This window comes from Scylla paramamosain, chromosome 2 (genome assembly GCF_035594125.1).
Source record: "Scylla paramamosain isolate STU-SP2022 chromosome 2, ASM3559412v1, whole genome shotgun sequence".
Classification (NCBI taxonomy): Eukaryota; Metazoa; Arthropoda; class Malacostraca; order Decapoda; family Portunidae; genus Scylla; species Scylla paramamosain.
The window spans coordinates 35,206,441-35,234,316 of record NC_087152.1 but is presented as its reverse complement, the minus strand read 5'-3'; the positions used below and the strand labels follow the sequence as shown (position 1 = coordinate 35,234,316).

The following is a 27,876-nucleotide window of genomic DNA, read 5'->3' as shown; positions in this document are numbered from 1 at the left end:
TAAACTCCATTACTTGGGTATCTCAAAGGGAAGACGTCATGGTATAAATTCTCCCTGGATGGATTTTTGCTTATATTTGCGTTGTAGGTCATGTTTTTTTTTTTTTTTTATTCGTAACAGGTATGTCATGGATGGAAATGTGATTATGTATAGGTATGTGGTTATTCTGATTCAATTCTTCGTGTTCTTTCTTTTTTTCATCATCCTCATCCTCATCATCATCATCATCATCATTATCATCTTGTTCTTCTACTACTTTTTTTTTATATATTGTTAATCCTGGTTCTTTATGTGTGTGTGTGTGTGTGTGTGTGTGTGTGTGTGTGTGTGTGTGTGTGTGTGTGTGTGTGTGTGTGTGTGTGTGTGTGTGTGTGTTTCTTCGTCTTTCTTTTTTATCTATGTCTGTTTATGTCTGTCTGTTTCTCTATAAGGTAATCTTTGCCTGTTACTCTTTTTGTCTCTCTCTCTCTCTCTCTCTCTCTCTCTCTCTCTCTCTCTCTCTCTCTCTCTCTCTCTCTCTCTCTCTCTCTCTCTCTCTCTCTCCACAATACACATAAGGAAACAGCAGCACTCCTTCCAAGAATTGTAAAAATGCATGTTTCCTTTACCCTTGCATGACCTTGTAGAAGAAAGGAAATAGTATTTTTAGCCGCGCGCACGCAAGCATGCACACACACACACACACACACACACACACACACACACACACACGCTCTCTCTCTCTCTCTCTCTCTCTCTCTCTCTCTCTCTCTCTCTCTCTCTCTCTCTCTCTCTCTCTCTCTCTCTCTCATAAAATCACTATCTCATCTCGAGCGGAAAGGTAAAGAAGATTGCAGGAGAATTAAAGACTAACTCTGTTCGAAATATATTAAGAGCAGGAAGGAGAGAGAGAAGGGGAAAAAAAAAGCAGTGCAAAGCTTCTCATTTCAAAGGAAGTCAACATTATTAGACTACTGCTACTGTTACCAGCACAACTACTACTATTACTATTACACGCCTCTTGTATGAACCTGTCTTCAGCCCAGCATTAATTTAGGCCTTATTATATCTTCACCACGACCAATGACTAAAAATACCCTGAATATTCCGCAATATTTTATGGTCAAAAATTATATACTGACCTAACCTAACCTAACCTAACCTAATTAACCTAACCTAACATAACTAACCTAACCTAACCTAACCAAATTATATTCTGACCTAACCTAACCTACCCTAACCTAACCAAATTATATACTGACCTAACATTACCTAACTTAAGCTGACATAACCTAACCTTAGAAGAAACTATACACTGGAATTTTCAAGCAATGTATAGGATGTATAGGAACGTTGGAGCGCTGATCTCTGGTTCCTGTATGGTTGTGAGAGTGAAATACGTAATTTTTTTTTTTTTCATTGATTTGGTTATATTCTTTCCTTGTTTCTTCAATTCATATCACCGTATTCCTAAACATTTCTCCGTCTTATTTTAAAAACCGACTCCGGAGTAAGTTATTAAAGATTTTTTTCTTTTTCTTTTCATGGTTCTAGCGATAGTGTAGCATGAAATCCGCTTCGTCAATGGGGAAAAACACCCAAGAAAACCCCAAAGAGAACATACACACACACACACACACACACACACACACACACACACACACACACACACACACACACACACACATACACACACACACACACACACACACACACACACACACACACACACACACACAGGTAAGCTCATCACTTATCCCTACATTTACATAATTGGCAACTACCCTCAGTGTATCTCAGGACGCGAAGGTTTACTGATGTCAGACTCACCATCCCTGGGCGTGGCTGGCTTTCGTGGAGAGAGAGAGAGAGAGAGAAAGAGAAAGATAAAGAGAGAGAGAGAGAGAGAGAGAGAGAGAGAGAGAGAGAGAGAGAGAGAGAGAGAGAGAGAGAGAGAGAGAGACAGAAAAGAGAGGGACAGAGAAAGTTGTGTGTGTGTGTGTGTGTGTGTGTGTGTGTGTACAAACACGGATATAAACGCAAATATACGAAAATACAAGAAAAATCTATGACCATCAAGCATAAAAGATTCAAAGATAGATTAGCAAAATTTGATCAATTTATTGGTGAACACAGGTAAGCATGTCTTATACAGGTACAACCACGTATATAGGAAAACTGATTTCATGCAGCTTCCTCTATACCATGTTATGTTGCACCAGGATTTAACGGAGGCAGTGGCGGCGGCTCCGTGTTTAGCTATGTTGGAGGCAGTGTTTACTCGCCAGTCGCTGTGATGGCAATATATCCTAGGTGTGTTGTGGCGAGGTGGAGCAGGGGCCTTGAGTTGCAGCAGGCAGGCAGGCAGGTAGAAACTGATGGTGAGGTGTTCCTGTTCGTGGCGTGGTGTTGGTGTCGTAATGGTAAACTTATATCGTGTTTGTGTTGTTGTGTTGTGGCGTGGAGTGACAGGAAGGTGAATAGTTGTGGTGGTGGAGGCGTGTTCGGGTCGTATTGGTGTTGCATTACTCCTCCTGTGGTGTGTTGACGGTCATGTAATACTGTTGTGGGTGTGGTCTGTGTTACAGTGCGAGTGTTGAGGTGTTTGGGAGTCCGGCGAGGTGAGAAAGTTGTGATATACTTTTGCAATGTTACATTCTTTGGGAGTGGCAACTAAGCGGACTTTTCCCTAACATTTTTGTCCTTTTGTCCACACTCCTTCATACGTCAAAGAAAAAAAAATGATGACTGTCTGATACTACTGATCGCGTTAGTGATGTAATGGTGGCAGTGGTGATTTAACGAGAGCAAAAGCAATGATAATGACGAAATGAGGAGGTTTAGTAAAATGGGAAGCTGTGAAGGGTACCTGATAAAAATAGTCTATGAAAAAAAAATGCTACACCACAGTTATTTTCTTTATTATGCAATTAACATGAAGTAAAAGACAAGGAGCATAGGCACTTCATTACGCGTGACGGTCAGGGCGAGGGGAGGTGAAGTATTACTGGTGCAGAGAAGGGGCAATGCGAGGCGGAGTGATGATAGTGATAACAGTGACGAGAGTAATGACGCGGCGGTGTGGAAGTGGAGTGCTGACGGGAAGGAAGGAAGAGGGGTGTTTGTAGCGCTTGCTTCTGGGTAAGGTGAGTATCGCACTCCACTTACTTCCCCCTTATGTGGCTTCCCTTCCCGGTATCTAGCGCAGAGAGCCAACGCCCTTACCGTCTCTCCCCTTTAAGGCAATATTACGATGCATCTAAACAAGCCACAACAACTCTAACCCTCGACACTTAACCTGCAACGACTCACACTCGCGTCCAGCATGTACAGCCTGGACCCACGGGGAGCCTTGCTAGGGAAGTGTCATTAAGAGCGTATGTTAAGAGACAGCCAGCCATCCACCACACCCATGTTAGTTCATTCTCCGTGTACCTCTCACTGGCCACCCTCTACACACACACACACACACACACACACACACACACACACGCACACGCACACACACACGGTTCGTTTACGATTAAATAGAAACTTTGTCGGGTGAAGTTCATGGTTCAGAGAGTTTAGAGAAAAGTCTGCTGTTCCCTGCCCATAACAGCTCGCCTCGCCCACCACCTGACTGCAGTATTTGGGTTCTTTCCTTACACACGCCTCGCCTCGCCTCCCATAACAGAATTCGCTCCACGCGCTCATAAAGAAGTCTGCGTGGGTGGCTTTATCGCGTTTTCATTAGCAGGTCTTGACGGGTTGTTAGCTTTGATTATATGTATCATTATCTTATCAAATCTAATCTGTTTATATCCTTGTTCATTATCAATTCTTTTCTCATATTTCGTTCGGCTATGAGCACCTACGTACATTCCAAGAGTCGAAGGGTACATTCTCTAACACTTCGGCGTCTTATCTCGATCATTTTTAGTAGGTTCTTGTGGGAGTTATTAAGGTTTTCATGAATGCGTTAATGATTCTGTTAACTGCAGTTTTAGAAGGATTCTGCTACATCATCATTGAGAAAAAACATCCGATTAATCGTTTTTCTGGCCTTTGAAAATAGTCCTGAAGAAACAGCATTCTCAAACACCCCAGTTTCTATGATTTTTAACAAGTTTTAATGCAACAGTTCTCAACTCATCTCAGCCACGGACCACAAAACTAATAAATAAAAAAATGTGGATAATTTCAATTTGGGCACCATAAGGATAAAGTCAATAATACAGCACCGTGTGTCGCAAGCTGCATAAATCTGCATAGTACAGCACATCATAATAAGTGACCAGGAATATTTCACTCTGCTCACACTTCCTCCCTGTTTCTTTTTCGATGAATAAATTTTACAGGAGAAAACAAATTCAAATCAAATTACACGTCCCTACCTGTGACGAGTAATACAACTAATCAACTCGGCAGTTCAGTGGCTGCCGGTCACAGGCCCGGTGGTACACACCACTTCATTCAGCCATTTTCCCACCCTCACGAATTTTAAGCTGATGAATTAACGACTTGTGTAGCCGCGCGGCATCTGTCAGAAACTAATAGGCTGGCTCATCACTTTGACGCGTACAGTAAGAGTATATACTCAGGCCCTGGTCACGTATAGCGGTGTGAATCTTGAACATTCATTATGGCTTAAAATTAGAAGTGATTTGAGTTATTACTTAACAGCTACAACTTTAAAATTGCCAATATATTTCTTAAATATAAATGTAATGAAATGAATAGCCGATAATTTATTTTTATTAAATTGTTCATAATGAGTTTTCTGTTTCAAGCTTATCAGCAGACACAGTGGACGTCCTGTAAACGTCCATAAAAAGTCACCATGGACCACCAGTGAGAACATGACTACTTATCTGTGGCCTTTGAGAATTGTCATTACGGCAAAACAAGGCATCTCAAAATGCGTCCCTCAAGTGCTCCGCCTCACACGTAGCCGTGGCAAGATGTCAGAGTAACTTTCTGTTCTTCTTTCCACTGTGTCTTTCGTCAATCTTAAGCCCTCTGATCTACTAACATTCTCCTAACAGAGCCTGGCAATTAACAAACTCTAAGCACACCAAGAGAGTTCAGATGAAAGGAAGGCGCGAAGCAGAGTGGAAGTGAATGGTGTGCGTTACTCGACTATTGACCATTGCTATACTTGTAGGTGGTCTGGAGATGAACCGTCCTCACCCAGACGGACCCGACGCCCGGATTAGTCCCCTGACAGTTGTAATGGAAGCTGCTAAGTAGTTGCCAGGCACTCGGCGTGTGTAACAGGAAAGAGGACTTCTGCGGTCAGACCCAACACCAAACTTTATATCCACTTTGGGCTGAGTGCCAGAACTGTACAGCTGCCCTTGCCTCGGCTTGACCGCTCGCTGTTGTGCATTCTCCTGATGAACTCTTACTATCTCTGCACTTTTATGTTCTGTTGGGGGTCTTTTCATTTTTACTGCCTCTTAATCTCACAAAGCATCAGGAATCTTGTCATGTATATACTTTCATCGTGTTTTTCATGAGGAGTCTAGCTATCTATATACTGTCACATTTTATACCACTTTATCCCATCAAGAGTCTAGTCATTCTAATTTCTACTTTTTTTTTTTTACCTCTACATTTCATCAGCAGTCTAGTTATCTATATAGCACTTTTCCTTATTTCCTTTTAATCTTACATCCCGTAAATTTTCTGTTTTTTTTTCTCTGTCTTACCCGTCTAATCTGTCACATTCTCGCTTCCTTATAAAAAATCTTACAAGTCAAATCACAAAAGCATTAAGAACATAAGAACATAAGAAAATAAGGAATACTACAAGAAACCATCGGCCCTACACGTGACAATCCCTACGTAAAGAACATCAAGCTCTATCCACCTATCATCCCTGTCCATAAACTTACTTAATCTTCTTTCAAATGTCCGTAGTGACTCGGCACTAACAACGCGATTACTGAATTTATTAAGAAAAAAGATCCTGGAGATGCGGGGTATCGATCCCCGTACCTCTCACATGCTAAGCGAGCGCTCTACCATTTGAGCTACATCCCCTGCTGAAGGTGATAGGCATCCAACCCGACCACTTTCGCACAGAGATTGTTACTCGCCACCACAAGATTTTTCACTACTCCATGTTGTCCCTTCAATTAACTTTCACTGTTTGGGGATTTCTCCCATAATCACCTACAACTTTATTAGACATTTATGTATTACAGATTATTCAATAGCTCTGTAGTCGAGAAAAGATCAAATTAATCTTCTATTCTGTCTTTCTTCTGGATTTATTGACGTATAGAGTTTTTACAATGCTCTGGATGTTAACAGACGACCACTACAGTAAAATAGTTCAACTGCAACCCACAGGAATGTAAAGTATTAACGTGATTTCAGGGATGGCTGGTTCTTGATTCTCTGTTTCTCTCTTTCTTTTCCTTATGTCCATACCAATGATTCTTTTTACCGCGCTCTGAAGGTCAACAAATAACGTAACAGAAAAAGACGATGAATTGTACACATGTAAAATCATTCCTATTGTTATAGCTCATCACAGACCACAAACTAATTTCATTACTTTTTTTTTTTTTTTCGCCACAATGAGAAAGACCCATCAAGAAAAAAAAATAATTCTGGTTTTCATTCCGGCGCCACTATGATGTGTTTTTAGGCTTTTCAGTGTCTAATTTCAACTAAAGATGCATCGGATATCCGTATACGTAGCCACGGGACATCCGCATAGTTTATAACATCCGAATCCGCAACCACATCATCGGTTCTGATAAATAAGACATCCACATCCAAGAGGAGGTCATAATTTGATGTCCCCATCCACTTCTGAATTTACTATTTTATGGATACAAGTATCCGCATCCGCATTTTCATCCGCAGAATATGTACATATAACATTTGCATACACGTCAGCATTCACAGATCTCTAAGTTTTGACATTCGACAAATCTCCAATTTCAACTCCTTTCATCGGACTTTATTGGAAATTACTGCAATGTTCGATGGTGTTTTCACGATTCTAATTATTGATTAACAAAATTTTACTTCGTCAATGAAAAACACCCATGACAACCTGACTAATTAATTATCTTCGTGCCCTTTGAAACTAGTCATTATGAGAGAACAAAACGTTTGAATACGGTCCTAGGCCACTAAAATCGTTTAAAGCTCTTCCGCTTCACGGATGCCGGGTCGGTGGGTGCGTGCTGAGTCGCTGTCTACCACCAGTGTGGCGCGTCAGCTGCGTGGGGGGGCGGCAGAGTACTGGGGCGAGGCAGGGAGTGTGTTCCGGTGGGAAACTTTCGCTACTATAAGATATAAAAATTCAGTAAAGGAAATTTGATTGTTAAATATGTAGATACGAAAAAAAAAAAAAAATGTTTGTAGTGCTATTACGCGTCTCTGTTACTGTTTTTATGTTAACCTGTCTCATTATTATAACTATAGCAGCAACAACAATAACAACAACAACAACAACAACAACAACAACAACAACACTACTACTACTACTACTACTACTACTACTACTACTACTACTACTACTATTACTATTACTACTACTAAAGAAGAAGAGGATGAAGAAGAGGAAGAAGAAAATTATTATTATTATTATTATTATTATTATTATTATTATTATTATTATTATTATTATTATTATTATTATTTCTATTATCAACACCATGAGTACCACCATCATTATTATTACTATTATTATTATTATTATTATTATTATTATTATTATTATTATTATTATTATTATTATTATTATTATTGTTATTATCATTATTACTATTATTATTATTACTATTATCATTATTATTTTCATAAATGCATTGCCGTCCTTTGAGGAAAATCGTTTCCATCTACTTTCCTTGTCCATTACCAGGCGTTTGTTTCCTCTTGCATCACTCACCACTGAGTTTATCTTTCAGTCCTTCAAGGAGCGTCACTCCTCGCAATAAGAAAGCCAGTAAAGGAAATTCCCACATGGGGTTCGTTTTCAAAAGTAGACACACTTGTTTTTTTTTTTGGTTCTTTTCTTCCTGTTTAATTTCAGGATCGATATTGTAAACGGGCTTTTGTTTATTTATTTCTATTAGTCTGTTTTTTTTATTATTTTTCGCTTTATTCATTTATTTATTTTATTTTACTTCAACTATTCTTTGATTCGTATATTTATGATGTGCTAAAAATCAATCACTTCCCCCAAATTTACAAGGAGACTGTCAGCAGATCAAAGTGCTTAAGACTGAAGGCAAAGGCAACACAAGTGGAAGCAAATGCGTTACTTTACTCGCATGACCATAACTGTACTAACTAATATCTTCCTTACTGATATACAATTGATGACTGGTGAATAGCAGAGCGGTAGTGACAATATTGCTAAGAGTGATGGAGGAAGATTAGTACGTATCTAATGGGGAAATTAGCGGATGTCTCACGTGTGTAGCTCCAAGGTACAATGCACAGCGGCAGAACAAGACAAGTCACTCAGCCCCCCTTAGTTCTCCCGGCCATGGTCATCCCGGTCCCTAATATTAATTTTGCGAGTTCGATCCTGGGTCATAGCAGTTTATTAGTGGGACAATAGCGCTGTCTCGTGACCTAAGCTGGCGCCATATAACCTTACTAATCTTACTGTGGCGCCATAACTTCCCAGTATTCATTGTCACACCTATAGAAAACACAGAATAAATAAACAAGGTCATACAAAATCAATGATAATAATAAATTGCAATAAAATAACTTGTATAATATCCTACCTTCTCTTATCTTCACTTCCCTGACCGCATCCAATAAAATAGCCAAGAATGTCGCGTGTCTTTTATTCAGGCCTTAGTCAATATTATAACCCAGATTCTCCCTGCTTGACATGAGGCCGAGTATCATCACTACGGTTTTCCAGGTTTGGTTGCCACTGCGTAGAAAACCTCGTGCGCAGTTTCTTCCTCCAGGCTTCCTAGAAAATCTTCCGTTTTTTTTTTCCCCTTCATAAATGTGAGTTCTTTTATTTACGCCCCCCTATTATATACAAAACTGTTTCTCTTATCTCCTCCTACCCTCTCTCTCTCTCTCTCTCTCTCTCTCTCTCTCTCTCTCTCTCTCTCTCTCTCTCTCTCTCTCTCTCTCTGAAACGTTACAGGGTCCGCAGCATCATAATAATCAATCTTCAGTCTCGTAACATCTACCACTGATCTAAGTACAGAAGACAATTAACATTACATGAAGTGAGCATATAAGTGTACAGTTTGCAGTTTTATGTAGGTGCACGTTCTCTCCAATATTTCACTCTAGAAGTAATACATTTTCTTTTCTCTCCTTATTTTTCTTTTCCTTTTCGTTCTGGAAGCTACATCTTGTCCTAAAATCTTTCCTGGGCAATTTTTCCCTTCCATTTCCACCTTCGCTTCGCTACCTCTCAAAGCCTCCATCCCTCCTCCTCCTCCTTCTCCTCCTCCTTTTTCTCCTCCTCCTTCTCCTCTTCCTCCTCCCTCTCTCCTTCTCCCTTTCTTTTATCTGTTACCATTCCCCTTCATTTCCCACCCTTCTCTCCCCACCTTCATTGCCTCTTGCCACCACACCCGCCCTTACCCCATCACTCTCACCCCATCACCTGCCCCCACTCCCCCATCAGCAGCATCAGCCAGGAGCCAAGAGGCAGGCCACAAAGCAGGCGTCTGCCCTATGAATGAACCCGCGGTGCACTTTTGTATCTCGTCTTTTGTGAGTTACACGTCTGTATCGCAGAATATTTACCTCTTTTAGTCAGTCCTGAAGAGTTCCTTTGTGCTCCCTTTTTTTCCACCGTTTGTTTTGGACCTTTTATGGTGGAAACCCTTTGACTTGGAATGTGAAGGGACTGTACATAAAGAAAACACCGGGAAATCACTGCGTTACGAAGGGTGGGGTGGGGGAGGGAGGGAGAGAGAGAGAGAGAGAGAGAGAGAGAGAGAGAGAGAGAGAGAGAGAGAGAGAGAGAGAGAGAGAGAGAGAGAGAGAGAGAGAGAGAGAGAGAGAGAGAGAAAAAAGAGGGTTATGGCTGAAGGATAGAAATGGACGGAAAAAAAAAAGGAAGAAGAAGATAGGGAGCAGGAGATAAGGGAAAAATGGGAGGAGAGAAAGAGAAAATGAAGGAAGGAAAGAAGGAAGGAAGGAAGGAAGGAAGGCAGGAAGAGAGAGAGAGAGAGAGAGAGAGAGAGAGAGAGAGAGAGAGAGAGAGAGAGAGAGAGAGAGAGAGAGAGCAGAGGGAACGATCCACTGCAAAGGATGAATTTTACTACCACAGTGTTGGATGCTGGCTTTGCATCAGTGACTCCTCCCTTACAGCTAAAGTTTCTTGGTCATACAGGCAGACAGGCACATACTCGATCTGTATTACCATGATGAACTATAATATTCTCATCTATCCTTATTTTCTCCAGCTATTCTTCTCTAAAATGAAGGTTTCTGCGTCTTGGGATCTGATAGTCCAAGTTCCGCGAAAGAGGCGAGGGCGGTAAAGTCTCGGAGTTTGGTGGAGCTCAAGGCCGCTTTCCTCGTAGTGGCTGGCGGTGGTCCAGACTCCAGACCCGCCGCTGGTGCCGCTCCTCTGGCGACAGCGGCGGCCTGGTCCAGGAGGAATGGGGACGCGGAAGCACAACCCGTGATTTTTTAATAAGATATTCAGTGATGGACTCAGAAATTCAGAAAATGAATATATATATATACATAATTTTCTCAAAGGCAAAATTGTTTACTGAATGTGAGGAAAAATAAAAGTGCTGAATATAATAAGCCAAGAAAAATTTATTTGTGTTTATATTTCCAGCAACAAAACTGTGGAATGTGTTTATCATATAAAATAATAAAACAAGAGAAGGGAAGGAAAACACATCGACTGAAGATGTACTGGACACCTCTCCCCACTCCCCAGGGCCCCACAGCCTCCCCACACAGGACTCCACCTCTCTCCCCACTCCCCAGCACCCCACAGCCTGCCCACACAGGACACCACCTTCTTCCCACTCCTAGGACCTCACAGCCTCCCCACATAGGACTCCACCTCCTCCCCACTCCCCAGCACCCCACAGCCTCCCACACAGGACTCCACCCTCTCCCCACTCGCTAGGACCCTATAGCCTCCCCACACAGGACACCAACTCCTCCCTATTCCCCAGCACTCCACAACCTCCCACACAGGATACCATCTTCCCACTCCCCAGGACCCCACAGCCTCCCCACACAGGACTCCACCTTCTTCAAACTCCCCAGGACTGCACAGCCTCCCCACGCAGGACTCCACTCCCTTCCCATACAGGACTCCACCTCCTCCACTTCTTCCCACTCCCCAGTCCTCCACTGCCTCCCAACACAAGACTCCACCTTCACTAAACACAGAACTCCAAATTTTCTGTACCCAAGATTTCAACTCCTAACATCCCAGAACTACATCTCCCCACCTCCTCCTCTCCTCCTCCTCTCTACACCCAAGGACTCACCTTCCCACCTCCAGAACTCCACCTTCTCTCCACACAGAGCTTCACCTCCTCCTCCTCCTACTCCCATATTCCTCCACTTTTTTTTTCTCCACATCTCTCCATCTCCTCCCCACACCTGAGGGTTTCACCTGCTGCCCACGCGATGACCACTCTGTGCTTCCATAAGACCCATCACTGAAGGAAAACTATCTGTGCCTGGACTTGAGCAACACAGGATGAAGCTTTCAACACTCATCATCAACTTAAATAACACGGATTTGACCAAGAAAATGCATAAGTTTTCCTTGTTAGTGCATAAATTAGCGAACCGTCAAATTTGCGATACAGCTTCCACTTTTTATTAATTTTTAAAGTAAATATTAGTCCTAAATTCAGTCATGATTAAAGTCAGCCATATATTCATTAGATACTTATAAAAATAATGACATGAGGTATGACTCAAAGCCAAACAACTGCACGACTCATAATGTTATTTCCATCGCATACCTTCACCAAACATCATCACCCGCAGTGCAGCTGCTTGTTACAGCAGAACACCTACGATGAGGTACTGTAGGTAAATTTACAATAAGCATCTTTAGGTAACATAAAGTAGGAATTCTGAAACTACAATTCAGTTTATTTGTGACTATTAATATTATTCGTGGAAGTTCTTCAGCCTGTTGACAAACTCTTGAATCCCCAGCATGACTTTTATCCACAGCCAAATTATCCGTATTCTTAAGCGCTTAGCTCTCTCTCTCTCAAGGATTACTGTTAAAAGTCACACAAATTATAAGTGATATTAAAGTGAGTGTTTTTTTTTTTTTTTTTTTCTACTGATGATGAAGAATCTTACTTTCACTATAATCATGAAAATACCCTTGAACCTGCTCCTACCCCATCCTCCACAATAACTTTCACTTCAGCCTCTAAAACGTAGTCGAGATAAGAAGCCAGAATGTTTCAGGAAATGTAGAAATGACCTAATTTGTTTTAAAAGAGAAGCATCACAACATCTGGAATCAGAACTAAAGAAACCAACGAGATTCAATCCATATTCTATTCCACTTTTTTGGGGATGTAGTTATGTGAGATTTGATGTACAAGTAGTAGACGAAGTAGTCGTGGTGGTAGTAGTATTAGTAGTAGTAGTAGTAGTAAAAGTAGTAGTAGTAGTAGTAGTAGTAGTAGTAGTAGTAGTAGTAGTAGTAGTAGTAGTAGTAGTAGTAGTAGTAGTAGTAGTAGTAGTAGTAGTAGTAGTAGTAGTAGTAACATAAGGAGGAGGAGGAGGAGTAAAATGTAGTAGCAATATTGTTTAATTCTAATATTATTTTTATTATTATTAGTTATTATTATTATTATTATTATTATTATTATTATTATTAGTAGTAGTAGTAGTAGTAGTAGTAGTAGTAGTAGTAGTAAAAGTAGTAGTAGTAGCAGCAGTAGTAGTAGTAGTAGTAGCAGCAGTCGTCGTCGTAGTAGTAGTAGTAGCAGTAGTGGTAGTAGTAGTAGTAGAGTAGTAGTAGTAGTAGTAGTAGTAGTAGTAGTAGTAGTAGTAGTAGTAGTAGTAGTAGTAGTAGTAGTAGTAGCAGCAGTAGTAGTAGTGGTAGTAGTAGTAGAAGTAGTAGTAGTAGTAGTAGTAGTAGTAGTAGTAGTAGTAACATAAGGAGGAGGAGGAGGAGGAGTAAAATGTAATATCAATATTGCTAATTCTATTATTATTATTATTATCATTATTATTATTATTATTATTATTATTATTATTATTACAAGTAGTAGTAGTAGTAGTAGTAGTAGTAGTAGTAGTAATTGTTGTTGTTCCTGCTGCTGCTGTTATGTAACTGTCATTATTCTTTTTATTGTTGTTTTAATGATGTTGTTGTTGTTGTTGTTGTTGTTGTTGTTGTTGTTGTTGTTGTTGTTGCTGTTACTGCTACTGCTACTGCTGCTGCTGCTGCTGCTGCTGCAATGTTGCTGTCACTATTGTTGTTGTTGTTTTTGTTGTTGTTTTTGTTGTTGTTGTTGTTGTTGTTGTTGTTGTTATTGTTGTTGTTGTTGCTGCTGTTGTTGCTGCTGCTGCTGCCAATGTGTTGTTATCGTTGTTTTTTATTTTAATGTCGTTTTCTAACTCAAAGACAAATAAATACAATTACTAACACACCATTTATTGACAAAGACGACGAATATGTAGCCAAGCCTCGCGACTGCACACACATTTTGTTTACATGAGGCGACAGTAAAGGGAAAAGATTCCAGGAAGAACAGACACACGACGCGGGAACTTGCTGAATATAGAACAGATAGGCAAGAGCAGAGAACGTGAGAGGGAAGAGATAATACTGAGAGCATTTAGAGGGCGCTGATGGCCTCTCTCTCTCTCCAGTGGTGGAAGTGTTGGCGAGTGTATGGGTCCTGGGAATTACAAAGCAAGGGAGGTTGGTGAAGTGGAATGAAGGGAAATGAAGGGAAGGGAAGGGAAAAGCAAGGATTGTAAGGCAAAGTTGGAAAGCCGTAAGTTTTTTTTTTTTTCTTAATTTTCGGTTTTATGTACAACTGTTTAAATTGGTGTACTTAAATGTTTGAATTTGTATAGTCCAGGAATGATATTGGTGTATGTACTGTGCTCTCTCTCTCTCTCTCTCTCTCTCTCTCTCTCTCTCTCTCTCTCTCTCTCTCTCTCCCTGGAAACCAATGTAACGGGAATGGAGCAAGATATGAATTTTTTAATACTTTCATTTGTCCAAGACCCAGCAGTGCGAGGTCAGTGCTGTCCTGCTGCCGTGTCCTCCCCTGCCCCCACAGTGTGCCAGGCAGTGACATTACCGAGAAGTTCAAGAGGTGTGAAGTTGGAGGGATGTGAATTAATTATTCTCAACTCATATATGAGTGTGTGTGTGTGTGTATGTGTGTGTGTGTGTGTGTGTGTTAGTGGGAACAGGTGAGGATTTAACAGCCAATAGTGTGCCAGAATATTTATGGTGGACATATTTATGTGCCTAAGATAATATAAGAAAAATCAAGATTGTTAATAATAATTAGTGATCAATAAGTCATTTGCCTTTTTTTTTTTATAAGCAAAGGAATATTTGTTGTGTTTGTTTTGCTTTATTTTTTTAGGATCTTTCGAATCACAGAAAGGAAGGAAAGACAGACAGACTTCCACCAAACAGATAAAACACCCAACAATAATAATCTGCAGTCAGCTTAATTATAATAATAAGGAAAGCAAGCACGAAAACTCAAGCAGGACGTCAAACCGGACATCGCTGCAGGCATGCGTAGGATGTCAAGAGAGCAACAGTTACTTGGGTGAAAGGAAGAAAGGAAAGGCATTATGTTCAGTCTATTATAAACCTGTCCTGTCTCGAGTCTAAAAGGAAAGGGTATAAATGAACCAGAGAGATGTAAATTCAATTGTCCCAAATAGTGATGCCCTCTGCATTTTATATATGTACACACTTAATAGAAATGGATATATGGACTAACAAACGGTCTTATGTTTAGAGCTCTGTAAAGATCAAGAAGCAGATTAAGACTCTCCGATCATCCATTGTTCAATTCCGACCTCCTTAATCTTGCTCACTAACCTATCCACACTGATGCTGATGAATCGAACCTGGACTTTCCTTCACCATTTTCAAGACGTTCAACACCACAGGAATTAGAAAGTTCATGAAGGGACGTGGCAGAATGTCTGATTTATGAAAAAAAAAAAAGATCTGAACGGGCTGAAATTGGCTCTTTAGTATTCTTTCTCTTTCTTTTATGGAACAGAGACAATAAGAGTTTCTTTTTTTTTTCAAAATTTGCTTTTATCCCTGGATCTTCCTTCCTTGTGCATAAAAAGTGTAAGTAGTTTTCTGATACTGATATTTTTCGTCTGAAACTTCTTAGAAAATATTGCATCAGTGCTCTAGACAACTGTACATAACATAACAAAAGACTTGTCAATTAGAATATCATCAATTCCACTTCTCTTGCTGGTTGACGATCACTGGCTGGCGTTTCAGGTCCTTTAACTGCTAAGTAATGAAAGCAAGACACTGAGTAACATTAAACGATCTTATTGGACAAAAATCAATTCACAGGCACAAAAAAAGAGTAAGAATGGTACTATCAACATGCACAGAACCATCCTATTAATCTTATCGAGAAACCACAGCAAGGGAGGGGGAGATGACCACTGTCCTTCACGATAAAATAAACCATATACTGTATAACGTGGGAAGCAATGTAATTATAAGTGGAAACCAACAAAATTTGAACAACAATTAAGATGTCAGTCAGTCACACCCCTTGCCACTGTCAGGTGAATCAACACGACTCATAAAACTACGCGACTCATTATAGCTTAGCTAATTTCCACGGCGGCCCTCTTCGTTAGTATTGTGGAGGCGTGCGTGTTAATTAAAGGGCCCTGATATCACATGAGGAGCTGCATGAGAAACTGTATGAATTGTGTTATGATGTACGTGGGATGAAATTAATCTGTTTGGGTATCGATCTGTGTAACTCTTGGGCTCCTAGAACAGTAGTAGTAGTACCTGGTGTTCGTGTGTGTGTGTGTGTGTGTGTGTGTGTGTGTGTGTGTGTGTGTGTGTGTGTGTGTGTGTGTGTGTGTGTAAATCAAGTAATGTTAAAGTCAATAAATGCACGAGATCATGGTGGACAAAAGACAAACGATGAAGACAACGACGAAACAAAAGAAAGAAAAAGAAAGAAAAAAGAAAGAAAGAAAGAAAGAAAAATAAAAAAAAAGAAAAGAAAACAGAAAAATCCCACGGGACAAAGGATGTTTTTCATTTCAAAAAGTCAAGAGATAAACGATTTTCTCACCACCAACAACAACTTTCCCAAAATATTAATACGAACAGACCCTCTATATTTCCTGCTGAGCTCCCCTCCGCCGGGCCCTGACATACACTCTGAAGGCTCTGTGTCCCCTCCTGTGAGTCAGAGCTTCCCCTTTAGTGCACCGAATCAAACCGTTATGTGGGAGCTGAACAATGGAACTGAGGACCAAGCAACATGAGTGACCCAGTGACTGCTAATGAAAATATGACGAGAGGTATTTTATTTTCAAGTCATCATGGTTTTACTGAGCTGGAAAATGAGACAGCAGATGCAGTGGGAGAACTGAAATATATCACTCTTTTATTATACTGTAAATTTCCACCACAGCATTTCATTAAGGCAAAGAAAAAAAAAACAATAAAATGTACGAGTATTTTATTTTCAATTCATGATTTAACTGAGCGGGAAATGAGGCAGCAGATGCACTAGGAGACTTGAAATACATCTCTCTTTCATTATACTGCAAATTTTCATATCATTTCATTAAGGCAAAGTAAAAAAACAATAAAAGGGTTAATAATTACATCAAGGCGCTCATTAATATTCCATCGGCTTGTGTGGTGTGGCTCTTTGTGCTTCTATTTGATAGTTCCCGTCTCTTGCCTCTCATTGCCTGGGAGTGCGCGGCTTAGTAGTCCCCGCTGTCACTAAGCTGCTTAGACACTGCACAGGAAATGATTGAATACGGTAGATTACTAATTGTTCCTCCTTTATTTTTGTTGTTGTTGTTTGTCTTCCTCCTACCCTACCTTTGTGTGTGTGTGTGTGTGTGTGTGTGTGTGTGTGTGTGTGTGTGTGTGTGTGTGTGTGTGTGTGTATCAATTTGTTCGTCTATTTAGGTGGTTATCCACTCGTACTTGTTTGTCTTTCGGTCCATCTGTCTGTCTATTTGTCTGTCTGTCTATTTGTCTGTCTGTCTGGGTGTATGTCGTTTTTTTAATTTGTTAGTCTGTCTTTGCTTGCCCGTTTGTCTGTCTATTTATTTTTTCTGTCTATTTATTATCTCCTACCTCTCTCTCTGTGTGTGTGTGTGTGTGTGTGTGTGTGTGTGTGTGTGTGTGTGTGTGTGTGTGTCGAAAGGTATATTTTCAGAATGTAACTGTAGGAAACAAGTAAAGAAACAATGAGTGGCAGAATCAAACATGAAGACCTTGAATGCGTAATGGGCGCGAGTCACTTAATCACCTCAGTCATGATTCACCAGCATGTATATTAACCTCGCTTGATACTAAATATATACACTTCTTCTCAATTAGTAAATCTTTTGTCCTCCATTCAACAAACAGTACGTATTATCCACCATGACTTTCAAATGACGAATGTAAATATCATGCCCTTAAGTCTTCCATCATTTAATTAAGTTGGTATTGTTGGTCGGTGCTTCATCACATACAGGTATCATCAAACTGAATCATTATCTATTAATCAACAAGGTACAGATGCCCCTTAAAGTTCTGTCATGTTCTATCAAAACTATTTCAGACAAAAGGAAAAACAATACAGTATCAGACAATTATCTTCACCCCTCACATCCTCATTTCTTCTTGGTTTTCACTGGAAATTGTGACAGACTTTATTTAACCGAATCATTATAATTTTGAATGCAACTCACGAGGAACAAATACCCCTTAAAGACCAAAGGAAAAAGGAAATGTAGTATCAGACAACTTTCCTCACCTATCATATTCTCATTCCTTCTTAGTCTTCAATGGAAACTGTGAGAGGTATTATCTAACTAAATCATTACCATACTGAATGCAACTGACAAGGTACAATTGCCTCTCTAAATTTGTCTCATTCTAAAAAAAAAAAAAAAAAATCAGACAAAAAGAAAAAAAAAAAAACAGTATTAGACAGTCCCCTCAACCTTTCACATCCCCATTCCTTCTTGGTCTTCACTGGGCATTGTGGTGAACTGTACATCTATATAAGGGAGCATCAACTTTTCCTTTCACACACATACATATAAGGATGACAAGAGACTGGGCGGAGGAGCAGCGAGTAAACATCTTTCTTCCCGTTCTTCTAATCGATCTAAACATGAAATTCAATAGACTGTCACATCACTACTTCGGAAAAACTGTATACACTCTTGTCTCTCTAAGGAGGAAGAGGGAAGGAGGAAGGAACAAACGTTAACGACAGACCTGCCATATAAGACATAATAATTACCCAACCACAATAAAGATGCAAGTAACAACGCACACAGCCTTGTCTCTCTCACTGACAGCCGGGGAGGAAGAAAGAAGCAGCTAAAATAGATATAAGGTAAAATGACACAAGTAACTATACAGTCTTTGTCCCTCTCACTAACGGCCGGGGAGGAGGTAAGAAGGAGCAGGAATGGACTCGTTACTGCGATATAAAGTACAACGACGCGTGCAGCCCCGTCATCGAGCGATAGTCGTGTGTTCGCCAGTTGAGGGTCGGCCGCCGTCTGCCTGACTGGAACGAGCAGTGAGGGACGCCCAGCCTGCAATGAAACACGTGCCTAGCGGGTTAGTGCTTCTGTTACGATATTATTTTAAGTTCAGTGTCTGTGTGTCTCCCTCTCTCCCTCTCTCTCTCTCTCTCTCTCTCTCTCTCTCTCTCTCTCTCTCTCTCTCTCTCTCTCTCTTTCTGCCTGTGTGTCAGTCTGTCAGTTTATTTATGTTTGTCGATCTGTCTGTCGATATTTTTTTCAATGTTTGTCGATATGACTGTCAATCTGTCTGTCGACCAGTCTGTCAGTCTCTCTCTCTCTCTCTCTCTCTCTCTCTCTCTCTCTCTCTCTCTCTCTCTCTCTCTCTCTCTCTCTCTCACACACACACACACACACACACACACACATGCATATGTAAGGCAACAAGCCGTCAAAAGTCCGTCTCGCGGCGAGGTGACGCGCAGCGCCCATCACTTCCTCCATAACACAGAGGCTTCGCGCGCGGAGGTGTGTGATGCCTCGGTTAAAAATAGATGCTGAAACTCGTTTTTGGACGGAGGTACTTGGGAAGGGGGCAGGAGGGTGAGGAGGAGCGAAAGAGAGGGTACGTAGTAAGGATGGAGGAAAGAGAAGGAGGAGGAGGAAGAGGAGGAGGAGAAAGGGAGAGACAAAGTAAGAATCGCGCAGGTGACTCCTTGCGTTTTAGGACACGCCCTAGGAATGGTGTGTGTGTGTGTGTGTGTGTGTGTATGCGTGTGTGTGTGTGTGTCTGTACAACATGTAGTACATACAGGATACTAACACATCGACCAGAGTCCAAATGAAAGAACCACCTAAACAATAAAAAAAAAAAAGAGCTCAATGAAATGTTCACAAAAAGTAGATAAACAGAGCATGGAAGAACAAACAAAATTAATATGCAGGCCGCGTCCCGCTCTGTCCTTCTCCATGAGCATCAAATTCTCCCAAACTCCAAAACACACTCCAGGAAACTATTTAAACTGTCAGCCATCAAACATTTCAACAACGGCGGAGAGAGAGAGAGAGAGAGAGAGAGAGAGAGAGAGAGAGAGAGAGAGAGAGAGAGAGAGAGAGAGAGAGAGAGAGAGAGAGAGAGAGAGCAAAAATAAATAAACAAATTGACAGACAAACAGAAAGATAGAAAAAAAAAGACAGGCAGACAGACAGACAAACAGACACACACACACACACACACACACACACACACACACACACACACACACACACACACACACACACACACACAGCAAAACTTTCCAAGGTCGAGATAAACACACGCAGCAGCAGAAATTAATGAGAGAAAGAGAAATGAAAAAAAGTAACAACGAAAAAATACATTTCTTTTTATCAGCCGACCAAAAAAACAAAAAAAAGCAACCAACAACAACAACAACAACAACAAGAAAACAAACAAAAAAAGAGAGGAGATAGAGGAGAGAGGAAAGCCATGAAAAAAAAACAAAAAAAACATTGTGAGCTTGTTAGGAGTTTGCTGTCATGCATGAAAACAGGGCAAGCGGACATACAAAGGTGTGCGAATATTAGACAAAAAGCAACTACAGGGATGGGGAACAGGTGGGCGACACGCAGCGAGACAGACACTGGCGCTGGGTGTGGGCGAGGGCAGCACCAAGGCGAGGAGAGGAGCGGGGCGTGTGTGGGTATGTGTGTGGAAGGGCGAGCAGGAAGAGGAGGAGGACGTGGAGGAGGAAACACCTGCATTATAATTGAGGTGAGACAAAGTGAGGTAAGATGATGAAACAACCATCTTATTGCTTATCAGAAAAAGACATTATTATTGTTATTATTGTAGTCAATTGATATAATTCAGTTTACATACTAGACTGGTTCTGGCGAGGGAGAGAGAGGGAGAGAGAGAAAGAGAGAACTAATCGGAGAGCCAACCAGACAGACAGAAAAACAGACAAACAGATAGACACACACACACACACACACACACACACACACACACACACACACACACACACACACAGACAGACAGAGGCACAAACAAGGAAGACAGAAACAGCCTTAGACATAGTCATATATATTTACAGATACAAGAATGGAGACAAAAGGAAATAAACGGATGGACAAGCAGACAACGGATAGACAAACAGACAAAGGCACAGAGACAGAGGAAAAGAAATAACAAGGGAACATGAATATAAATACAAAGCCAGTACAAAACAAGGAATATAAGACGACTAAAGGGTCAGTGCTGAATCTCTCTCTCTCTCTCTCTCTCTCTCTCTCTCTCTCTCTCTCTCTCTCTCTCTCTCTCTCTCTCTCTCTCTCTCTCTCATTTCATCTAATACTTGCACCCTATTTTGAAGCGCCGTAATTCCTTAGCATGGTTCAGCTTTAGGTTCTTTACTTCTTTCCCTCAGAATCACCAAGCATAAAATTGCCAGCGTGTTTGAAGCGCAGACAAAGGCACAAAAGGAACACGTGCAAGATAAGACAAAATTATGCTCAGGGATCGCAGGTGGACACAGGCGTACATCCCGGCAGCTTTCCTTAAGGTCTTTTTGTTCTTACGTAAACCGTGATGTAAACTGATGTGTCGAAATGTTTAGTATTTTAGTATTTTCCTGGTCTTTCGAAAGGTTTAGAGGTGTGTGTGTGTGTGTGTGTGTGTGTGTGTGAATTTAACTGGCATTTTGTTGTTCCCTTATTTTCTTATCTTCCTAAGAATACTTTTCAGTGGTTGACTTTTAAAATATTTCATTGTTTAAGAGAGAGAGAGAGAGAGAGAGAGAGAGAGAGAGAGAGAGAGAGAGAGAGAGAGAGAGAGAGAGAGAGAGAGAGAGAGAGAGAGAGAGAGAAATATGGGAAGGTGACGGTACACACAATAACTTGACAATTTTGCATCTCAACAATAACCACAAAAAAATAAGATCAAATGAAAGTACAAAAATTTCGTTTATGAACACAATTATGTTAGAAATCTACCTATGAGCAGATTGTGACTTTGTTTCGCCACGCTTGTAGTGTAACACATATTGACTTGCTACAGGCTTTGTGTGCAATTACAATGATGGCCTTATAAGCTGATAGAAATTAAAGATAGATAAGTTGATTAGTAAGTAAAGTGAAAAATATATGAAGGTGTAGGCAGATAAGTTGGTAGATAGATAGATAGATAAACAGATGATAGATAGACAAATGCGAAGGTAGGTAGATAGATAGACAGATAGATAGATAGATAGACAAATACGTAGATACATAGATAGACAGATAGATAGATATATAGATAGATAAATAGACAGATAGATAGACAGATACGTAGAAAGAAAGATATATAGAATGATAAATAGATAGATAGGTAGACGGATAAATGGATAAATCGATAAATGTCTATCCATTTATCCGTCTCTCTATCTATTTATCATTCTCTCTATCTATCTACCTATCTATCTACCTATCTATCTATCTATCTACCTATCTATCTATCTATCTACCTATCTACCTACGTATTTGTCTATCTATGAGACTTTAACGATGAGTGATGGAGTATGATGAGGATGAGAGGTGATGAGCAAGCGATCACTGGCGGTGGGGGATGATGAGCGGCGCTGAGGTGATGGCTGGTGGTTTGAGTAATGGGAGCTGTGATGGGTGAGGGTGATGACAGTGATCGGAGGATGGACTATGATGGGAAGTGGGAAGTATGAGAGGTGGTGATCGAAGCGCTAAGTGACTGACACACACACACACACTGACACACACACACACACACACACACACACACACACACACACACACACACACACACACACAGGTTGGTCTTTCTCGCCTATGTTTCTCTGTCAATAAGAACATAAGAAAATAAAGGAAGCTCCAAGAAGCCGTCTGGTCTACACGTGTAAGAAACATACCTAACAATTTCCCCTTATCACCCTCATCCATAAATCTATCTTATCTTCTTTTGTAGCTCCCTAATGACTCATCACTAACAATTTGATTACAGAGTATATTCCATCCATCTACCACACCATTTGAGAAACGACTCCTTCATATCCTTTTTTAAATCTAAGCTTATCACGCTCGAAAACATCATTTCTTGCCATTTACTGATTACTGACCCTGAGAATTCTGCTTGCATCTCAACCAACATCAACTAAAAAATGTTGCCGAGACAAAACATTCAAGACAGAACACGTTAGTCACTTACGCGGGTGGGAGCTTCAGGTTTGCATACCAACATCCTAACCTCACCTGCGGAGAACCTGTCCCGCATTACCCACCCATGACGTTATCTTAGCCCACTGCCCTGTCTGCTGCCTCACCCACTTTTCACTGACCTTGACCGTGCCCTAAGCGGCCTCCGGGATCAACAATACCCACTCTATGTCATGTCCTGGTTTAACTTTCCCTGCGACCCCAGCCAGTGAGGACAAAAAAAGCGGTAGAGAGGGATTTTTTCTTCTTTTTAGGCATCAGAGAGATCGACCAACGGCAAGAGAGAGAGAGAGAGAGAGAGACCGCGCCCCACCACATACGAACAGGTATCGCTCACGCAGGTCCCCTCACCTGAGCCACGACTTGCAAGTGCCGCACCGCTGGGGGCACCACGCAGTCACCACAAAAAGACTGTACTCAACACGACACGCGGTTCAATACTGCTTCATCTCGGCGCCCTTGCATACACATGTTAGGTAAAGCCACAGAGCATTAGTGAGGCAGTTTAGAAAAACCCGTATTCTTAAACGCATGATTCTCTAATTAGGATTGTTTCTAAAGGTCACAGAGATGATTAGTTGAGTTACTATGCGTACCCTTTACTCTTTAGTAGTTCAGAATCATTGATAAACTATCACTTGAATCGTAAAAGCATCCTTAAGAATTCCAGTAACTTCCAGTAGATACCGAAACGTTTAGGAACACGAACCAAAAAGAAAAGAGTCGATAGGCAAACAGATGGATATGAAGAAGACTGGTGGAGTTGCATGTCCCACTGCGGTCTAGCAATGGCACACTTTATTGATATGACCGCCAGTAACCTCTACAATGAGCACTGGCAGCTTTTTCCTCCTGTTAGCCTACTGTTGTCACGTTCGTGCTGGTCAGTACAAAACAGCCCCTTCCAATACCTGACTGTTCATCACAATGCGTTTCTAAGGTGCACATCTTATTACTGTTGGTTTGATCTCTGCGACTGATACTTAAGAACCTGAGAACATAATATACTAAAGCAGGCTGTAAGAGACCAGTAAGCTAACACGCGGCAGTCTCTCAATAAAATATGCATAGGTACAGCCACCAGTCTCCCCTATCCACAAATGTTGTCAAATTTATTCAATGTTCTTCAACAATTAAGTTTACTCTGAAGTAGCCTGACATTAACATCAGTACTTCGATCCCAGAAATTGACATGTGTAGGCTTACTGGCTTCTTGCACCTTCCTTAATGTTTTTTTTTCTCTTTTTGTTAAGATGGACACGTCTTCCTTCATTCAATTATTTTGTTTTTACTTTGCACACGCCTTCCTTCATTCAATTCTGGAAGCAAAATTACTGTTCAAGCTCCTCCAAGATAAAAGGAAAAAAAAAAAAGAAAAAAAAAAGCTGCTTCGTTCAGTAAGGTATTTTTGTTATCCGAATTATTTTTACCTTCCCGGGCGAGGCGGCAGCAGGCGTCCAGGCCCGCTACCTGCCCGCCACGTCACCCGGGGCGAGGCAGGAAGGCGACTCATGGACTATTGACGTGTTGAGCCAGAGAGAAAGTGAGCGAGAGAGAGAGAGAGAGAGAGAGAGAGAGAGAGAGAGAGAGAGAGAGAGAGAGAGAGAGAGAGAGAGAGAGAGCAATTGGGAGCTAATAGAGTTACGACGCCGCAAAAACGAGGTCATATGTCACTGGCCGAGGTTATGAGAGAGCTTTACTTCTCCCATTGACCAACTGTCGTATATTTAATGGGATCGAACCTGCAACTTTTAGAACGTGAGCTACCTGGTCAGAGAGAGAGAGAGAGAGAGAGAGAGAGAGAGAGAGAGAGAGAGAGAGAGAGAGAGAGGAGTTCTATATCAAATCAATGGGAGAAAGGGAAGAATTTTTGTGAAATGCAGATTATTTTTAACCCTGCCTACGTACATGCCTCGGACGAACAAAGCACGAGGCGAGGCTTTGTGCATGTCAGAGGACGAGTATGAATAGAGCACCAAGCAGCAATGAGCCAGCTAACCCTTATATTACACCCTGCCGGTACATCATGCCCAGCCAGCCCGTCCACATTCTTCCCCCAGCGCAGCCAAGGCGGACTAGAATGAATGAGCATATTAGAGGAGTGTCTATTCTTAGCGAGGCAGAAAGAGAAAGAGTGGTGTGATCTCGCTTCTTCTTCCTCCTCCTCCTCCACTCTTAATATTAAATGAATGACATGACTCACTGGTGACGTATCTGTGACGTCATACATTCGTCACACCTCGTTTTTGGGGGATCGAAAGTGGTTCAGCCAATCATGTCCGCGTACGTCGATTGGCGAAGGGCGCACCCGGTCCCTTTGTCTGTCTGTCTGTCTGTCTGTCTGTCTGTGGGTGTGTCGTGTGCTGACGATATCGCAGTCACGTCAGCTTCTGTTATTAGTGACTGTGTGAGTGCGTGAGTGTGTGAACTATTACGCACTTCTGACCTCTGCCTAAGTATTTATGTGTTCAATGGTCCCTGTTTTCGGTCTGTCCGTCTCTCACTCTCTCCCTCCCTCTTCCTGGTCATTCATTTTTGCGTTCATTGCCCTCTGCTTTCTTTCCTCCCCTTTACCATCCCCCTTTCCTCCCTCCCCCCCTCTCTCTCTCTCTCTCTGCTTAACCCAGTAAGGTGAAGGGAAGGCAAGGCGGGTGGATCACGTATGCATGGCTAAGGCTGATGAAACTCGCTGGGGAAAGCACAAGCCGAGCGGTCTTGGAACGGTGAAGGGGAATAATGTTTGGTTAGTGGCCGACAAGACTGATGCAACGCACTCTCCTCGCCTTGATAACACTTCACTTGGCGCCTGATAACAACACAGTACTGGGCAGCGAGAACTTGATGTGACTTTGAACTTTATTGTCAAACATTCCAACCGTCTCACTAATGTTTTGGTGGTGGGCAACAAGACTGATGCAATACCCTCTACTTTCCGTAATAGCACTTCACTCGGCACCTGATAACAACAGAATACTGGGCAGGAGAATTTCGAGTGATCTTAAACTGTATTTTCGAACATTCTAGTGCCTTACATTGACTACCTTTTTTTATTAGTTCTGAAAGTTGCAAGGGTTTCCATAGGCTTCTTCACAACTTTTCATGAGTTCCGAAACTTATAAGGTTTTTCAAAGGCTTCTTCACGAATTTTTTTTATTGGTTCTGAAGGTTATAAGGGCTTTCAAAGACTTTCTCATGATTCAAATGGTAGCTTAAGAAATATTCTCCATCATCTGCATTTGAACACACCCTTATTAAAGACACTGGGATTATCAAGTGCGTTTCCATGATTCTATTTATAGTTTGATAAGCATTCTACATCATCAATAGAGAGAGAGAGAAAAAAAAACACAAAATTCCAACTAATCCAGATAAAAGAACAAAGCGTTTCAGAATTCGGTCCTCTAAGAAATATCGACATCCGGGTCTGGTTATTGACATCTGATAAAGAATACAAAGCTGATTGAATGATAAGGACATCCGCACCCAGAATGACCATAGATAAGGTTGAACTCTGACCACTATCTCTAAGGAGGTATTTGCTCACGTCACGTCCCGCCGCCCTGTAGCTTCCGTTATCTGCCATATCAGGCGCAAGGGAACATTCCGGAGGGGTCTGTAAATAGTGAGTCTAAATATGGCTCATCCATAGCCTCTGGGAAACAATGGCCAGTATGTTATTGTTATTATTATTATTATTATTATTATTACTAGTAGTAGTAGTAGTAGTAGTAGTAGTAGTAGTAGTAGTAGTAGCAGTAGTAGTAGTAGTGGTACTAAGATTTCAATGACAAAATCTAAATCGATATTCAACAAAACAAAATAAAGCAAAAACAAAAACAAACCTTATCTATAAACAAGAGATGAAAAATAACCCACATTTTCTCCAAATAAAACAAATATCCAAAGTGAAATCGAACCGCTCCCCCCCAACACACCCACACACACACATACAATTTCTCCAAACAAAACAAAAGAGAAAGCTAAAAATAACCAACAAAGTTCCTCATTACCCAACAACAACAAAAAGAAACACGAGAGGAGACTGACGCTAGAAGAAAGTTACACACACACAAGCGGCAGGACTTTGATATTCGAGTGAAGAACAGCTGAGAGAGACAGAGACACTCGTGCCCTATTGCTAGAGTTGGCGGTGGCGGTGCTGGTGGTGGTGCCTCGAGTTTACGGAGGCGGCAATACTGGCAGTGACGTAATGCTCTGACTCACCCTCGTCTCCTAACCCGCGGCGGGAAGCAGTACTCGCCACGCCCACACGTCAGTCTCCGCCCCGCCTTGCTCCCTCCAATATGACTAGTGATGGTAACCTCCCAGCGCGCTAACTAACTCGTATATTGGGAGCGTTAAATGTGCCGGAGATACCCAACGCGATAAGCAGCAAAGTGAGATGATTGTATTAAGTAATGAAGATTTATACGAGGTATTCTACTGCCCTACTTTACTGTGTGTGTGTGTGTGTGTGTGTGTGTGTGTATGTGTGTGAGAGAGAGAGAGAGAGAGAGAGAGAGAGAGAGAGAGAGAGAGAGAGAGAGAGAGAGAGAGAGAGAGAGAGAGAGAGAGAGAGAAAGAGAAAGGCCAACCAGACAGACCGACAGAGCCAGCGACAACCAGAAAGACAGACAGACACACAGACTGAGACAATCAAACAGGACAAACACACAAACAGGGACAGAGACACAAGCTATCTATACCAACGAACAAAACTCTCAGTTAAAAAAACACAAACACACCAACATTTAAACAAGTGGCATTGATCATCTTTCCCCCAGCACACGTCACTCCTCTCACCACACACACAAACATCAACCTCCAGCTCAGCACAGGAAACAAAACGAGGCAAGGCAGTCTTTTCCCGTGACCCCTTTATCCCCCTATCTTGCCAGCGTCACCCTCCATCCCTTCTCTCCCTTTTAAGCCCTCGCTTCATCCACCCTAACCTTCTTCCAACCTTCCCTT

General features: G+C 41.5%; 1 long non-coding RNA gene and 1 other non-coding gene across 2 annotated transcripts in view; both read right to left on the bottom strand.

Annotated features, from left to right (window-relative positions):
- Nucleotides 1-27,876, bottom strand: part of LOC135114082 (uncharacterized) — a 137,811-nt gene that overhangs the window by 24,012 nt on the left and 85,923 nt on the right. The window lies entirely within an intron of this gene.
- On the bottom strand, nucleotides 5,934-6,006 carry Trnaa-agc (transfer RNA alanine (anticodon AGC)). The gene has a single exon. It is a non-coding gene; the product is annotated as a tRNA-Ala (tRNA).